General features: G+C 30.8%; 1 pseudogene; it reads right to left on the bottom strand.

Moving 5' to 3' along the window:
• Positions 1-12132: 12132 nt before the first annotated feature.
• LOC126717430 (chitinase-like protein 1) lies at positions 12133-15536 on the bottom strand (annotated as a pseudogene).
• Between the last annotated feature and the right edge of the window lie 709 nt (positions 15537-16245).

The raw sequence follows: 16245 nt of genomic DNA, 5'->3' as shown, positions 1-16245 counted from the left end.
AATTTTTTTCCCTCTCTTCCTTCCAACTAAACACCCACAAAAAATATAATTGGAATGGCTAAGCAAAGTAACCTGTGCTTTCTCCCCAATTTGATGGGTTTAAGGAGAAAACATTTGAGCCCAACCAATTTTTTTCCCTCTCTTCCAACCAAACACCCACAAAAAATATTTTCTCTCCACTTTTTTCTCCTTTTTTTTTTTTTTTTTTTTTTTTTTTTTTTCTATTCTTCCTATTTATTTATTTATTTCAAGTTTAAGGGCAGAAAGTAAAACAATTTCAATAATTTAGAAACAAAAGAAAAGTTTCTCAATATCAATAATTTAGAAACAAAAGAAAAGTTTCTCAATAGTTTAGGGACGAAAAATAAACTTCTTAGAGTTTGAAAACAATAAACAAACTTTTAATAAAGTGTACGGACCAAAATAATATTTTACCCAAAATTCTTTAAAAATTAATTGTATGGATTGATAAAAAGTATGCGTTGACATGTACAAAATGACGTAGTTTTATTAATGAATCAAAAGTCAAAACTTAGTCACCTCATCAATGGTCATTAGTTGCAGGGTTTAAGTCCAAATATAATGTAGGGATGGGCTCCTCTCCTGTTTGTTACCTCCAGTTCTCTCCCATTTTAATATGGATGAATGCCACGTGGAATCAAAACAATCCAAAGGCCAAAAAATAAGCCACAAAATTATCTCTTGTTTTGCCTCTCTCTCCATCACTTCACCTCTTTTTCTCTCATTATCTCTCTTTTCAAATGGACCAAACATGAGCATCAAACTATCAGAGGCATCAAAACAAAACGAACAAAGGATGTGAGTGCTGTGCTTGGGATTTTATCATTCTTGGCAAGAGTAGTCAAATGGTTCCTCCCAATAGAAGGTTGGGTATAAGGGTAAGAATGGTAATCTCACACCCACCTTACACAGCAGTATTTTCTTGGCTTCCCCTGAGAAAATAGAGATCTTTAACTACTTTTTGGTCTCCTCAAGCACCGATTTACTCCGGGCAGCAAGCTATGATCTTGGTGGTGACTTAGCTCTATATGAAAAAAAATCAAATAAAAAATTGGATTTGTTTCGTGGCTTTTTTTTCCCCCCCTTTTAGGTTGCACAGAACTCACATACTTTGTCCCTTTTTTTTTTTTTGATAAAATCTTTTGTCCCTTTTGTTTTGATGCTTATGATGCTCAGGTTTGGTCCATTTAGAGAAAGAGGAAAAAGAGGAGAAAGAGAGAGAGAACAGGTGAAAGTAACAGGATAGCATGGAGAAAGAAGAGAGAGAATTTCATGGCTTATTTTTTGGCCTTTGGATTGTTTTGTTTCCACATGGCATTCATCCATATTAAAACGGGAGAGAATAGGAGAATCAACAAATGGGAGAGGAGCCTGTCCTTATAATGTAACGTTGAGGACTTAGAAGCGTGAATCCAAAATTTGAAACTTCAGTGAGAAATTCAAAATTGCCCTAAATTTGGTATTAAAAAAATAAAAAAATAAACTCTTTTTTCTTTTTCTTTTTTTACTAAAAGTTAGTGTCATACTGTGTATTAATTATTTTATCAATTGAAAATGAGATGTTAGTAAAATTTGAATAAAAAACTATATTATTAATTTTTCATTTCAAAAAGAGAGAAAACTGGATTTTAAACTAATAAAATTATAATATAAAAAGTTATATATTCTTGAATTATCAGATATAAGAAAAACAAATCTCACTAAAGTTACTGCCATAAGCCTTAAATTTTATGGAGCTAATCTTGGCATGTGAGAACCTTCAAATTCAATAACAAGATATTGGGGTAATTACAGTAAACCTACCTGTAGTTTAGCCAAAAATTATTTTGTCCAGATGTGGTTTAAAAAATGTCACTTTACCCATCTAAAGTAAGTTCTATTTGTTTTTCGTAACCCACCTCCATTAAAAACATGGGTAAATATGTATTTTTGTTTCCATTTTATATCTCTCTCCTCTCAAAACCAAAAAAAACATTAAAAAAAAAAAAAAATAGAAAGATAACAAGATCAAAAAGTGTTATGGGTAAAGACAACTTTATGCAATTTTGCATTTACACTTTTGCTATCTCAACCACAAACCCAATATCAATTCGCTCATAGCTCGCAACACATGTACTGCAAGCAAACTTCATCTTGGAAGGATTGAATCCCATTTCATTTACTTCCCCCACAACCTCTCTAAACTGAACCAAATTGATAAAGGGTAACAAACTAATAATGAAACTATATCCAGCAACTAAGAAAAGAACCCAGATAGGTGAATTTTCTAAACTGTAATCTTAAGGAATTTATTGAAATCAAAGCATAACAGAGTTTACAACATCATGACTATTACAACATATACAACAGACACATAAACAAAATTAGAACCCTAGACAACAACACCACAAGGTAGTTGCAGGAGCTAGACCTTAGAATCTAACTCCACCTCCATGTTTAAACATATCCTTTTTGTTACTCGACAGGTTCTTAGAATCTTACTAATGCATTACCTAAACAAAAAGGATGAGTTCAACGAAGGATGAACAATTCCTCAACACCAAACAAAGCTTAAGGATTTGACGGAAAGGATGGGTTGAAAGCAACCTACTCAGCACAGGTGAGTACCTCAGGAGATCTTGCTTCTTCTTGATCGACACCTATAATATCAAGGTAATATAGGTAATGGGAGATGAAATTTTTCATAGACTCATTATCACATTGACCGCAAACAAGATCCCCCATAGAGCACATTCATGGTAACTCCAAAACTAGAAACTCTCTTGGCCAAAGTGTCATTCTTAGTGGATGTCCAGTAACCAATAAACACATCATGTGCTGAAGGCTAACGCTTCTTAATTGGCATCATCCACCTCCAAATTGCAACCTGAAAGGCTAACATGGAATTTTGCTCAATGTATTCTGGATGGTTCAACAAATCTACCTTCAAAGCTTTACCTGCTTCTCCATAATTGTAGTTCCTAAAAAAAATAAAAAATAAAAATTATTTGAATTGTGGCATGCAACTATCAATTGATTTGCAATAAATTCTTTGTAATGGCAGGAAAAAGGCATATACACATTCTTAGGAAAATTATTAGGTACTCCCGGAATACCATAAATGCATATTCACCCCTTTCATATAAATGGTGGGTCTCACCATGAATTTAATTAGTGGGATCCATCATTCATGTGAAAGAAGGGAGTATGCATTTATGGTACTCCGAGAGTATACAATAATTTCCCCACATCTTAGGGTTGTAAATTAAAATGTTTACATCTTTTAATTAACAAAATATTTTACTTAGTTTTATCAAAAAGTAAGTTGCACATGTTTTTCCAAGAAACATTTATCTAGATTTTCTTTGAAGATTGCGTCACTGAGGTACTAATATTTGAATTATGCTAGAAAATTATCTCATTATGATGTTCTTTTAATTGTTAAACATAAAACTTTCAGCGAAGTTTAGGATAAAATTCAATGACCAAAGTTGATAAAATAATTCAAAGGCAAAGATATAAAGTATGTACGATTATTGTTAGTATAATTGAAAAGGTAGGTACTAATAGATAGGTAAAGCACCTCGACCAAAATATGCAACTCCAGGGGAACATGGATAAGCCTTTTTGTAGTGCTCATCACAGAAATTTGAGTTGGAATTCTTTTCCTTGTTATAGCATAAACCCCCTTCTAATTGTTCCTTGGTGGCCACTTTATTTTCACCTGAAAAATATCACCCACTTTTACTTTGCATAGACAATAAGTGAGTGAAGGATTATTGACTATTGCTCATATATATACAATTACAAACTCTTAGTTCATCCATGCGTAGTTCTTCAAATTAATTTAGTTCCAACTTAATTTTTTTTTTTTAAAGAAAAGAAAATTTTAAACCACCATATGAATAGACTCATTTACAGGCCAATGTTTCATTCATTTACTTAAAAAATATAGGATTTTAAAAGTATATGAAGATTTGAATCATAAATCTCATCCCAACATGGCCCCAAAGTTTTAAACAATGACTTGTGTTAATTTTAGTTTTTAAGGTTATTACAAATTTGATCCTCTAACTATAGACTCTATTTAGTTACAAGGATGAAAAAGTAGGAGGATATAAAAAAATGTTAATTTTTCACAATGTGTGTTTGGTATAAAGGACGAAAATGTTAGAAAATGGAAAACAAATATAAATTTCCTTTTTTTGGTTGAAAAGAAATTAATAGAATGAAAAAGAAAAAACAAATTGTGTCAAAAATTACTATTATGTCCCTACTACATAAGAAAAATAATTTTTAAAATTTATATAAAAAATAATATTATCAATTAAATTAATCAAATCCATTAATTATTAAAAAATCATAAGCAATAAGGTTTCCTGTGTTAGTTTTAAAATCCAAAAAAAAAAAAAAAGTAACAAAGGGAGATAAAAACACGTAAATATGGACAAGCGACACAAGCACAACAAGTAAGGAAAACTAATAAGACAAAATTTAACAATTAGTAGGAAAACAAAAAATAAAAAAGGAAGACCACACAGTAAGGTTGTATTTGGTATTGACTTAAAAAAACCAGATTTTTTTACTATTCAGTTATTTTTACTATTATTCATAAGTCTTATTATATTTTTTGATACTATTCATGAGACTCACCGTACCATTTCAATTATTTTTTAGCTTTATTTACAATACTTTCAGTAAAAAGTTTTCAATTTTAGCTAAATAAACTGTTTCCAAATAGATTTTAAGTCAGTAACACACACAGGTATTTATAAATAAAAGGGGAACTCTTTCATTAACAATTTTTTTTTTCTTTAAAAAACATGTTGGAGCTCATAGCATTTATTGATTCTTAACATGTGCCAGGGCATTTGTTAACCATAACATTTTTTGGCCTACAATATAATAAAATAAGTCTTTAAATACAGCACACACGCAGATGAATGATTATTAAATGCTCTAAAAATACAGTAACAGGGTGGAGTTTTTTCACATATTCATGATAGATCGCGTTAATTAAATTCATGGTGAAATAGTAGGATCCACCGTAAATACACATATCATAACATTTAATAATGTTCCTCAAGTTTACTTAAACCCCCTAAAAAATTGGAATCCTCACATATAACATAAAAGACAGAAGGAAAAGAAGTCCATAAAATACATACATACATACATATATATATATATATATATATATATATATATTCAACCAAACCAACAACACAAAAGCTCAAATTGAAGTTCACAAAACATAAACTCTGTCAAGGGATACATATATACCTTGACAGCAACTTCCTGGGTTTGTTCCTATTGCTGGTTGTTTTGGCCGTCTTGCGTAATAGGCCTATTGTATACATCTCGACCACCCTGTACCACTAATTCAACGCCTTGGGATGAATCATAGCACGACTGGGTTCCTGGTGAACCTAGCCCTTGCTTTCGGTTCGTGTTGCACAAAGGACAGGGCTTCAAAAGCGAACCTCCAATGTTGTATGCGCTGGCCGCTCCACGTTAGAGCCAGGGTGGTCCTAGGACCACCCTGACCTGAAAAAAAAAAAATATATATATATTATTATATATAAAATTTAAAAGTTTTATGATTTTTTTACCCTTAAAAAAATGTGTGACCACTCTAAATTTTTTTAAGCTCAATATAATTAAACTTTGGACAAAGTTTAATTATATTGAGCTTAACTTGATTGTAGACACTCGATATGTTTTTTTAATGGATACGAATTTTGACAAATCCATAATTAGATTACATTTTTTTTTCTTATATCCTCCATGCTTGCAAAACTTCAAGAAAATAAAAAATCAATAGCTTATGTCATTAATCAAATATTTAAATTTCGAATTTTTGTAGTCTAAAATTATACGCAAAAAATAAGTTTATGGATCAAATAGTAAATAATGTCTGATTAACATGAAATTTGACATGCATTTTAAGAACATAGAACATACAATTCAATAGTTAGATTTTCAAAATATGTAGCCATATTAATTTGTATAGTGAAAATTATAGTCTTAAGTTACAACTAAATTTGTAGTCAAATTTTGTCCTCAAACTTTGTTCCTCTTAAAAATATATTGAGCCCTTACAAACGAAAAGAAAAATCCAAGAAAAATTTTATTTAACTAAAATTTTGAAAAAAATGTAGCTTGCAACATTGATAATGAGATTATCATACAATAATTTCAAATTTTAAAAATAATAATAATAATAATAATAATAATAGTAGAAGAAGAAAATGGTAAGAATTCATGTATTTTGGTTTTTTTTTTTTTAGCTTTTATTTTTTGTTGTTACCAATATATGAATTTATCTTCTTATTAGATTTTATTTAATTTAAGTTTCTTCATGACCATCAGAGAAAAAATTTCTAGAACCTCCATTGGTTGTATGGCTCATTCAACAAAGAGTACTCGATACAATTCACAAGCACTAATATAAAAGCCAATATTGTAAAGAGGACAGAACATTTGTACTCCATTTTTTAATGTAAAATCAATTAAACAATTAATGGTGATGGCTGGAAAAAGGTCTGTAACTTCACTATTTAAGCGGCTATCAGAAGTTGCTGCATATAAACTTAGAACTGTACTGGCTGCTGAAAGAAAGAAAAGGAAAGTTAGTGAAAGTCATAAATTATTTACTTATTTTAGTCATTATACTAACTTAATTATAATCTCTTTATCTTTTTGGTACTTTTATCTGATCAATAAAGACACTACCTTTTGTATAAAAAACAATTTTTTTTTTCTTTATAGTAAATTTGATTATACTATATCTACAATGGGTCCATCCATTTACGGATTTGTCATATATTAATTTATAAATATTAATAATTGGATAATGGCAACGTTGATCCATCGTTGTTTCTGATATGCAAAAGAGAGAGAGAACAACACAACACAACTAGATCCATCGTTGCAGTAATGTCAGTATGCGAACTTCCACTCCAAAACAAAGTACAAGTGGAAAACAGAAGAACCTTCTTATATTATATTCTGATCATAAATAGGACAATGAACCCTCCAAACAAAAACCTACTATATAACAAGCCGACTGCAGTTTCAATCTTTTGAGGAGAAGGATATGAAATGTAGTAAAAGAAAACAAAAAAAAGGGGCCAGCCAATAACTCACGTGACATCACTGACATGCGTACTTGACCGGTCATGCAAATAATACACGCAACAACCATTGACATGGCATTTTTTGTTAATTATTTTTATGAGTAATGATGTTTTTATTTAGCTAATAATGGTTTTTTAAAGAAATAAACACACACGAAAGAGTGGGAGGATGATATTTTTTCTTGGTCCAATATCAAAATGAAACTAACCACTTTAGTTTTTAAGGGAAATTTTGTCAGTTTCTAAGATATTAAAAAACTAACAAAACTATTCATATTTCAAAACTTGTCGGGAATTTTAGAAAATGCTCATGAAGAAAATTCCAAAAGCTTCCCTCAATGATATATGCCTATTTTTGTTCCCATCATTTTATAAGATTTCAAGAATAAATACACATATATGCGTTTTATTAAGAATTTAAGATGCCTTTTATTTAGCTAATTATGTTTTTATTTTATTTTTTTATGATTTGTCAAACTTTTTGATAATGGGGATGGAGAGGGAGAGGTGGAGTTTAGCCGAGCCATGTGATGGTGTCCCGAGAGAGATTAGAAAATCAATAAAATAAAATAGGGAAGGAATAGTACTCCCTAAAACTGGGGAGCAATTGTAACAAAATCCTAAATAGGGTAGAGATGGGTTATAAAATGTGGGTTTTTTTTTTTTTTTTTTTTTTTTTTCGTGAGTTTTGAGTTTTTCGGGTTTGCTTACCTATTTTGTCCCCTTACCTTAAGATAGGGACATTGCTACCAGTGCTTTCACAAATATAGTCTATACATCCAGAACTTTATAGTTTCATGAATTTTTTTTTTTTTTTCCATAAAAGCAAAAGCTCTTATATGATGATTAATTGTAAAAAAAATATTATGTACCTTAAAAATATATCCACAATAAATAATAAAAAATAATTTGTGTTAACACCCCATTTTGCAATCCGCATTTAACCACACATGGATGGTAAAAGGGTAATTTCACCTTGGAAATAGGTATCTTAATTATGGCCATTAGATTCATAATTTCATTTCATCAAAATGATCTTAATATTATAACGATCAAATCAACTAGTCATAAGCCCTAATCGGACCATCAGAATAAAAGTTATCATCAAATCAAGTTTTAATGGCCAAGATGTACTATCACAAATCGAGTACGACTATATGTGATTATGAACAATTGATTCCAATTGGTTATAATTATAATTAACTTGAGATTAATGACATGTCATAATTTGATTGGTTAGGACTATATCTTATGATAAGGTTGCACACATTTAATTAATTAAATAGTCAAACATTAATTTTACAATGAGTAATTTGTGTAATTATCTTTTTAATTAGGGTAAATTTGAAACTAATTAAGTTTGAAATGGAAGTGATTGGAGCCTATTAATGTTAGTTGGAAACTAATTTAGGACTTATTAATGTTAATTGTGCTGAAATTATTTCTAACAAATGACCTATGCTCACCATTTCATTAATATCTCTCAAAATATTTTGAATTTGTGAGCGAGGTTAATTTTTCCAAACACTAGACATCCGGAGCTTCAATTTGAGCACAAGAACAAGACAATTCTAATCATAATTGAGTAAGATATGATTTTTTTGAATTTGGTTCTGCGAGTTGTTACAATAGCTACGGGAAAAACTAGGCTGTAAATGAACCAAGCCGATCGTGAACAACTTGGGCTCAGCTCGATAAAAAGCTCGTTCATGTTTGTTTATTTATAAATAAGCCAAGCTTGAGCCTTAGTTTTCGGCTTGTTTGATAAACAAGCTGAGCCTGAGCAAAATAATTTGTTCGTGAACAATCGGGCTCGATACAATACAAGCCAAGCTTAAGCTCATATATAGCTTGATAAAAGGCTTGATATATATATTTACTAAATAAACTTAATATTTTTACATTACACATATTTTAATAATAAAATTTCCCATATGATATAACTTTTCAGTACCCATTACTTTAAGTTTTTTTTTCTTTCCCTTAAAAAAAAAAAAAAAGACCGGAGACTTCACTTTGTAATTCACGCTTTTTTCAATTTCCACTTCTACCTTCTAGAGTTCTCTAACTAGTACAGTAGTACTTCATGCATACAGCTGGACTTCACTCCACTTCTACCTTCTAGAGTTCTCTAAAGACTCTAATACAGTAGTACTTCAATACTTCATATACTGCTGGACTTCACTATCTTATCCCTTTGTTCTCTTTTCATATTATTTTCGTGTGTTAGTTTAGTCATTTAGTTACTCCTTTCTATTTGAATACTCTATATCTTAATACAGTTTAGTTTCTTCTCAGTTCTCTCTACCGAAACTTCACAATTTAGTTCTATCATTGAACAAAAAAAACTCAATTCAATTTTATTCAAATTGAAATTTTCAGCTGTAGTCCATGTCAATCCTATGTAGTCTGCAGCCTAAAACTCTTAAGCTATCTTGGAAAGACCGAAGTTTCTTTAAGAAGCTTCAATCTTTCTCTCTTTTATCATCAGTTTCTTTCTTTTCCCATCAGTTTCTTTCTTTTCCCCAAATTTTTACAAAGAATTGATCAGCTCTCTCTCTCTCTCTCTCTCTCTCTCTCGTGAGGTCATGAAATTCCACCAAATCTGCCCTATATCTCTTTGCAACAAATGAACAAGTCCTAGATTTGGAAGAGTTAAATGCTAGCAAAGAGGATTTAGAGTCCGGTGTTTACCGAATCAACATGTAATTTAAGGGTTCTAGTGGGTGTGCAAAAAGCTCCGACAACAACTCTAGATCCAGTGTAGTATTTGGCATCACTACCATCTTCGCTCTCAACCTCCATCCTCCAAGACATTCATAACCTTCTCTCACCATAAGTAAATTTTCATGTTTAAAAATTTTCTATATATTTTTATAGTTGTTTGCATTGTAGTTTGTTTGATATTGCAAAATTGTTTTGATTTCCAAGTTATGGTTGTTTATGAAATTTCTATATAACTTAGAAAAATATTGTTGGTTGAATTCGTTTGATAATAACTTAACTTTGTAATTAGTGGATTGTGGTTGTGGAGTCTGGTTTGTAGTTTGGAATGGGTCAGTGCTTTTCTTTTCCTGAGGTGCAGAGTCCTTTGTGGTTAGCTAATCACAGGTGGAATTAGAAGCATGAACAAATGAGTATATTTTTTTCTTATTTTTGTTTACTTAATTGTTGGAGACTTGAGCAAATTTGAGCACAATGCAATTTTGTTAGATCCCAAGCAAAAAAAGCTTGACTTGAGCTTGAGTTTGAGCTTGATGTTAAGCTCGAGCTTGGCTTGATTAATTTATCAAGCCAAACCAAGCCGAGCTTAAGATTTAGTGTTTTTCCACAAGCTCGAGTTCAAACATCATATTTAGGCTTGTCTCAAGCTCGAGCCAAGTTTGAGCATTTGATTTTTACAACCGAGCCAAGCTCAAACAGGCACTACTCGCTTGAGCTTGGCTCATTTACAACCCTAGCGAAAAACCAAATTTTGCTTACTCATCACTCACACCAATCTCTACATTTAATGCACCAGCTTTCTCCAAAATTTGAAATAGGTTGTAGGTTCATGATTCCTTTTGATCATTTGTCAACCCTCATTAAATGACATTTTATTCATATTTTTTCCACTACAACTATATAACTCCCCCTCTCCTCCATTCCAAGAGAGAGAAACACCCTCTTTTCTACTCTCTGTTTCTCTCTCTTGAGTTCTAGTGAAGTAAAGTAGTTTTGTCATATCTTGATCTTCCTGAGACTCAAAGTATTAAGTGAGATTCACTCTTCCTCTCCTAGTTCTTCTTTTCTACTCCACCCTTAGAACCTCCACCAAGAGTCTCCTCCTTCACCGTATAGATCTTGCATGTAGGTATAATCCCTTTATCTAACTGGTTTTTTATATTACTATGATGAGATTAAGATTAGAACATGCTATTGTTTATTTAAATTCCTTGAATATGTTTAAATGTTTTTAAATGTTCATATATGTTCTTTACATGTTCTTGGTTGTTCATCGCATGCTCATGCATAACACTAGTTTTGATCTTAAATTCACATAAAAAATATGAAAAATATGTTTGTTTCATAATTCTCTCAAATCCTTGAATCTAGGATATCACCTTCCACACACATTAATTTACATGTTCTTGGTTGTTCATCGCATGCTCATGCATAACACTAGTTTTGATCTTAAATTCACATAAAAAATATGAAAAATATGTTTGTTTCATAATTCTCTCAAATCCTTGAATCTAGGATATCACCTTCCACACACATTAAATTCAATCGAAACAATGAACATGCAAATTAATTGATAACATATTAGATGATATGATATGAATGTTGGCCACTATAGTCTAGAAGACCGGTTTTACTGGGAAAGGTGGGTGTCTAACACCTTCTCACCTTGTAACATAGTCTTTGAGGTTAGATCAAAGGTTGATAGATCAATACTTATCTTTGTAATTTTCAATTTCTAGATTGTAACTAAGAAATAAAGTCATGTACTTTATTTAGATTGTATTTAGGACCAAAGCCATGTGATTTCCTATGATCAACGTACATTTCTTCTCAAATCAATAAAATGATGAATTTATCTATTTTGGTTTCTTATTAATTCCAAAAATTAAATAAGTAGCGACTCTATTATAAAACCCTTAATCTAAAGGGAAAAATATAATCAGTCGAATATCTATTTTGAAAGGCAATAACATGACTCCATCCATTCACGTGAATTTGGCCCAACACCAAAAACGGGCCGAGGGGGCGGTCTCTCACAATTTGAAAAAAAAAAAATTAAAAAAAAAAGAGAAGAAAAAATCTTTAATTATTTGATATTAAAAAAATATTAAAAGTAAAAGTAATATCATTAGACCTCAAATTGTAATTAAATTGGTCCTTGCATATGAGAATCTCCAATGACAACATATTTCTTTCATTTATGTTGACCTTAGACCTTTCTCTAAAAAAAAAAAAAATTGTTGACCTTAGACCAAAAATAAATGCTTAATAAAACAAAAGAACAGGAAAATGGAATATATTTCAAGATTTCACAACTAAAATACATATTATACAATTATAGAAAGGCTCATATACAATCTACACCAAAAAATTCTACAACTTAGAAAATTGAAATAGAAAGACTTCCAAAACAGTACTAGCAAAAGCCAATCACTACAAATAGTTTAAACAAACTCTTACTCCCTTCATGTTTGAACAAACTCTTTTTTTTTATTAATGATATTACAAAAGGATTAGTTCAACAAGGGACATACTATTAATACCAAACAAAGCTCAAGGAGATGAGGAATAGGATGGATTGAAAACAACTTGCTTAGCACAACTAAGCACATCATGAGGCCCAACTGCTTCTCGGCCAACATCCATAAGATCAAGGTAATATAGGTAATGGGAGATGATGTTGTTCATGACCTCATTATCACCTTTACCACAAACAAGATCTCCATAGAGCACATTCATGGTAGCTCCAAAACCAGAAACTCTCTTGGCCAAAGTGTCATTCTTAGTGGGTGTCCAGTAACCAATAAACACATCATGTGCTGAAGGCTGATGCTTCTTAATTGGCATCATCCACCTCCAAATTGCAACCTGGAAGGCTAACGTGGAATTTTGCTCAATGTATTCTGGATGGTTCAACAAATCCACCTTCAAATCTTTACCTGCTTCTCCATAATTGTAGTTCCTAAAAAAAATTGATTTGCAATAAATTCTTGTAATGGCATCATCCCAGGATTGTGGCATGCAACTACGAATTGATTTGCAATAAATTCTTGTAGTGGCAGGAAAAAGGCATATACACATCTTAGGTTTGTAAATTAAAATGTTTGCATCTTTTAATTAACAAAATCTTTTACTTAGTTTTATCAAAAAGTAAGTTGCACGTGTTTTTCCAAGAAACATTTACCTAGATTTTCTTTGAAGATTGCATCACTGAGGTACTAATATTTGAATTATGCTAGAAACTTATCTCTTTATGATGTTCTTTTAATTGTTAAACATAAAACTTTCAACGAAGTTTAGGATAAAATTCAATGACCAAAGTTGATAAAATAATTCAAACGCAAAGATATAAAGTATGTATGATTATTGTTAGTATAATTGAAAACGTAAATACCAATAGATAGGTAGAGCACCCCGACCATAATATGCAACTCCAGGAGCACATCGATAAGACTTTTTGTAGCGCTCATCACAGTAATTTGGGTTGGAATTCTTTTCCTTGTTATAGCATAAACCCCATTATAATTTTTCCATATTGGTGGCCACTTTATTTTCACCTGAAAAATATCACCCACTTTTACTTTGCATAGACAATAAGTGAGTGAAGGATTATTGACTATTGCTCATATACAATTACAAGCTCTTAGTTCATCCACATGCGTAGTTCTTCAAATTAATTTAGTTCCAACTTTTTTTTTTTTAAGAAAAGAAAATTTTAAACCACCATATGAATAGACTCACTTACAGGCCAATGTTTCATTCATTTGCTTAAAAAATACAGGATTTTAAAAGTATTTGAAGATTTGAATCATAAAGCTCATCCCAACAAGGCCCCAGAGTTAATGACTTGTGTTTATTTTATTTGTAAAGGGTAAATTACAAATCTGATCCTCTAATTATAGACTCTGTTTGGTTACAAGGATGAAAAAGTAGGCGGATATAAAAAAAAATGTTAATTTTTCACAATGTGTGTTTAGTATAAAGGATGAAAATGTTATAAAATATATTGAAAACAAATATAAATTTTCTTTTTTTGGTTGAAAAAAAAATGGTAGAATAAAAAAAAATGTGTAAAAAATTACTATTATGTCCCTACTACAAAAGAACCAATTTTTATAAAAATATATATATATATATATGTAGAAAAATAATTTTAATTATTATATAAAAAATAATATTATCAATTAAATTAATCAAACCCATTAATTATTAAAAAATTATAAGCAATAAGGTTTCCTGTGTTAGTTTTAAAATCCCAAAAAAAAAAAAAAAAAAAAGTAACAAAGGGAACATAAATACGGACAGGCGATACAAGCACAAGAAGTAAGGAAAACTAATAAGACAAAATTGAACAATTAAAAGGACAAAAAAAAAAAAAAAAGTAAAAAAGGGAAGGCCACACAGTAAGTCAGTAACACACACAAGTATTTATATTAAAGGGGGGTAATCGATCACATAAAATAAATTTATAAATAAAAGGGGGAATTTTTCATTAACAATTTTTTTTTTTTTAATCTTTGAAAAACTTATTAGAGCTCATAGCATTTATTGATTCTTAACATGTGCCCAAATATTTGTTAACTATAACATTTTTTGGCCTACAATATAATAAAATTAAGTCTTTAAATACAATGCACACACAAATGAATAATTATTAGATGCTCTAAAAATACAATGATATGGTGGAGTTTTTTCACATATTTATGATTGATGGCATTAATTAAATTTATGGTAAAATAGTGGGATTTACGATAAATAAACATATCATAACATTTAATAATTTTCCTCTCAAATTTACCATAAATTTAATTAATGCGATCTATCATGAATATGTGAAAAAACTCAACCATGTCATTGTATTTTTAGAGCAACTATTAATTACTCATTTGTATATATTAAAAATATTTAGTTTTTTTTTTTTTTTTTTAAACATAAAAGAGAGAATGAAAAGAAGTCCATAAACCACATATATTCAACCAAACCAACAACACAAAAGCTCAAATTGAAGTTCACAAACCATAAACTCTGAACTACTCACAGGAGGTTTTGGTGGCAACATGGGCGAGAAAAGCTGCAACCTCCTTGGTCCCAAAGAACGTCCGGTTCATGTAGGTAGTACCAATGCCATAGGGTTGGTAGTGAGCAGAAGCAGTGATAAAAGACTGGTAGTCCCAAAATCCCTTTGCATGGGCCTCAACCTCAAGCGAGTTACGCTTTGAGAACATGTTCTCAAACTGATCGGTCTTCAAGTAGTCCCGAACGGCACCGTGACAGCAACTTCCTGGTTTGTTTGGATCAAGTGCTCCTCTTGTTGCACCCTGTACCACTAATTTTACGCCTTGGGATGAATCACAGCACGACTGGGTTCCCGGTGAACCTGGCCCTGGCTTTCGATTCGTGTTGCACAAAGGACAGGGCTTCAGAAGCGAACCTCCAATGTTGTATGGCTCATTCAACGAAGAGTACTCGATACAATTCACAAGCACTAATATAAAAGCCAATATTGTAAAGAGGACAGACCATTTGTACTCCATTTTTGAATGTAAAATCAATTAAACAATTAATGGTGATGGCTGGAAAAAGGTCTGTAACTTCACTGTTTAAGAGGCTATCAGAAGTTGCTGCATATAACTTTAGAACTGTACTGGCTGCTGAAAGAAGGAAAAGAAAAAGGAAAGATAGTAAAAATCATAAATTATTTATTTATTTTAGTCACTATACTAACCTAATTATAATCTCTTTATATTTTTGGTACTTTTATCTGATCAATAAAGACAATACCTTTTGTATAAAAAACAACTTTTTTTTTTCTTTTTAGTAAATTTGATTATACTATATCTACAATGGGTCCATCCATTTACGGATTTGTCATATATTAATTTTTAAATATTAATAATTGGATAATGGCAACGTAGAGGATAGAGTAAACACAATTATTCGGGATGACATGAAATTTGTAGTATAGATATGTTTAATGATGAATTGTATTGGATGGAAGACTCTCCACCACCAGATGTGGATGCTTTGTTTTAAGATTTTTTACATATTAATGAATGAATGATGTGTTTGGTTTCAAAAAAACTTGACTTCCTTTTTACCTGAAAAAAAAAAAAAAAAAAAAAAAAAAGAAGACTTGACTCACTTTTGGACCACGAGTCCTACCACTTCAGAATGTTTAGCTTTTGTAGATTCTTCTTTACTTGTAAAGAATACAAGTCAGAAACACGTGAATTATGCTTTCTAAATTGGCAAAAACACTATTTTAGTCCTTACATTTTGGAGTTATAATCAATTTGATCCCTACATTTTTGTAACAGTCAATTTGATCTCTATTATTTTTAACTTACAATCAATTTGGTTCTTACCGTTAACTCATTAATGA

This window comes from Quercus robur, chromosome 3, assembly GCF_932294415.1.
Source record: "Quercus robur chromosome 3, dhQueRobu3.1, whole genome shotgun sequence".
Taxonomy (NCBI): domain Eukaryota; kingdom Viridiplantae; phylum Streptophyta; class Magnoliopsida; order Fagales; family Fagaceae; genus Quercus; species Quercus robur.
The sequence above is the reverse complement of the archived record's forward strand: the minus strand, read 5'-3'. Positions and strand labels throughout refer to the sequence as shown.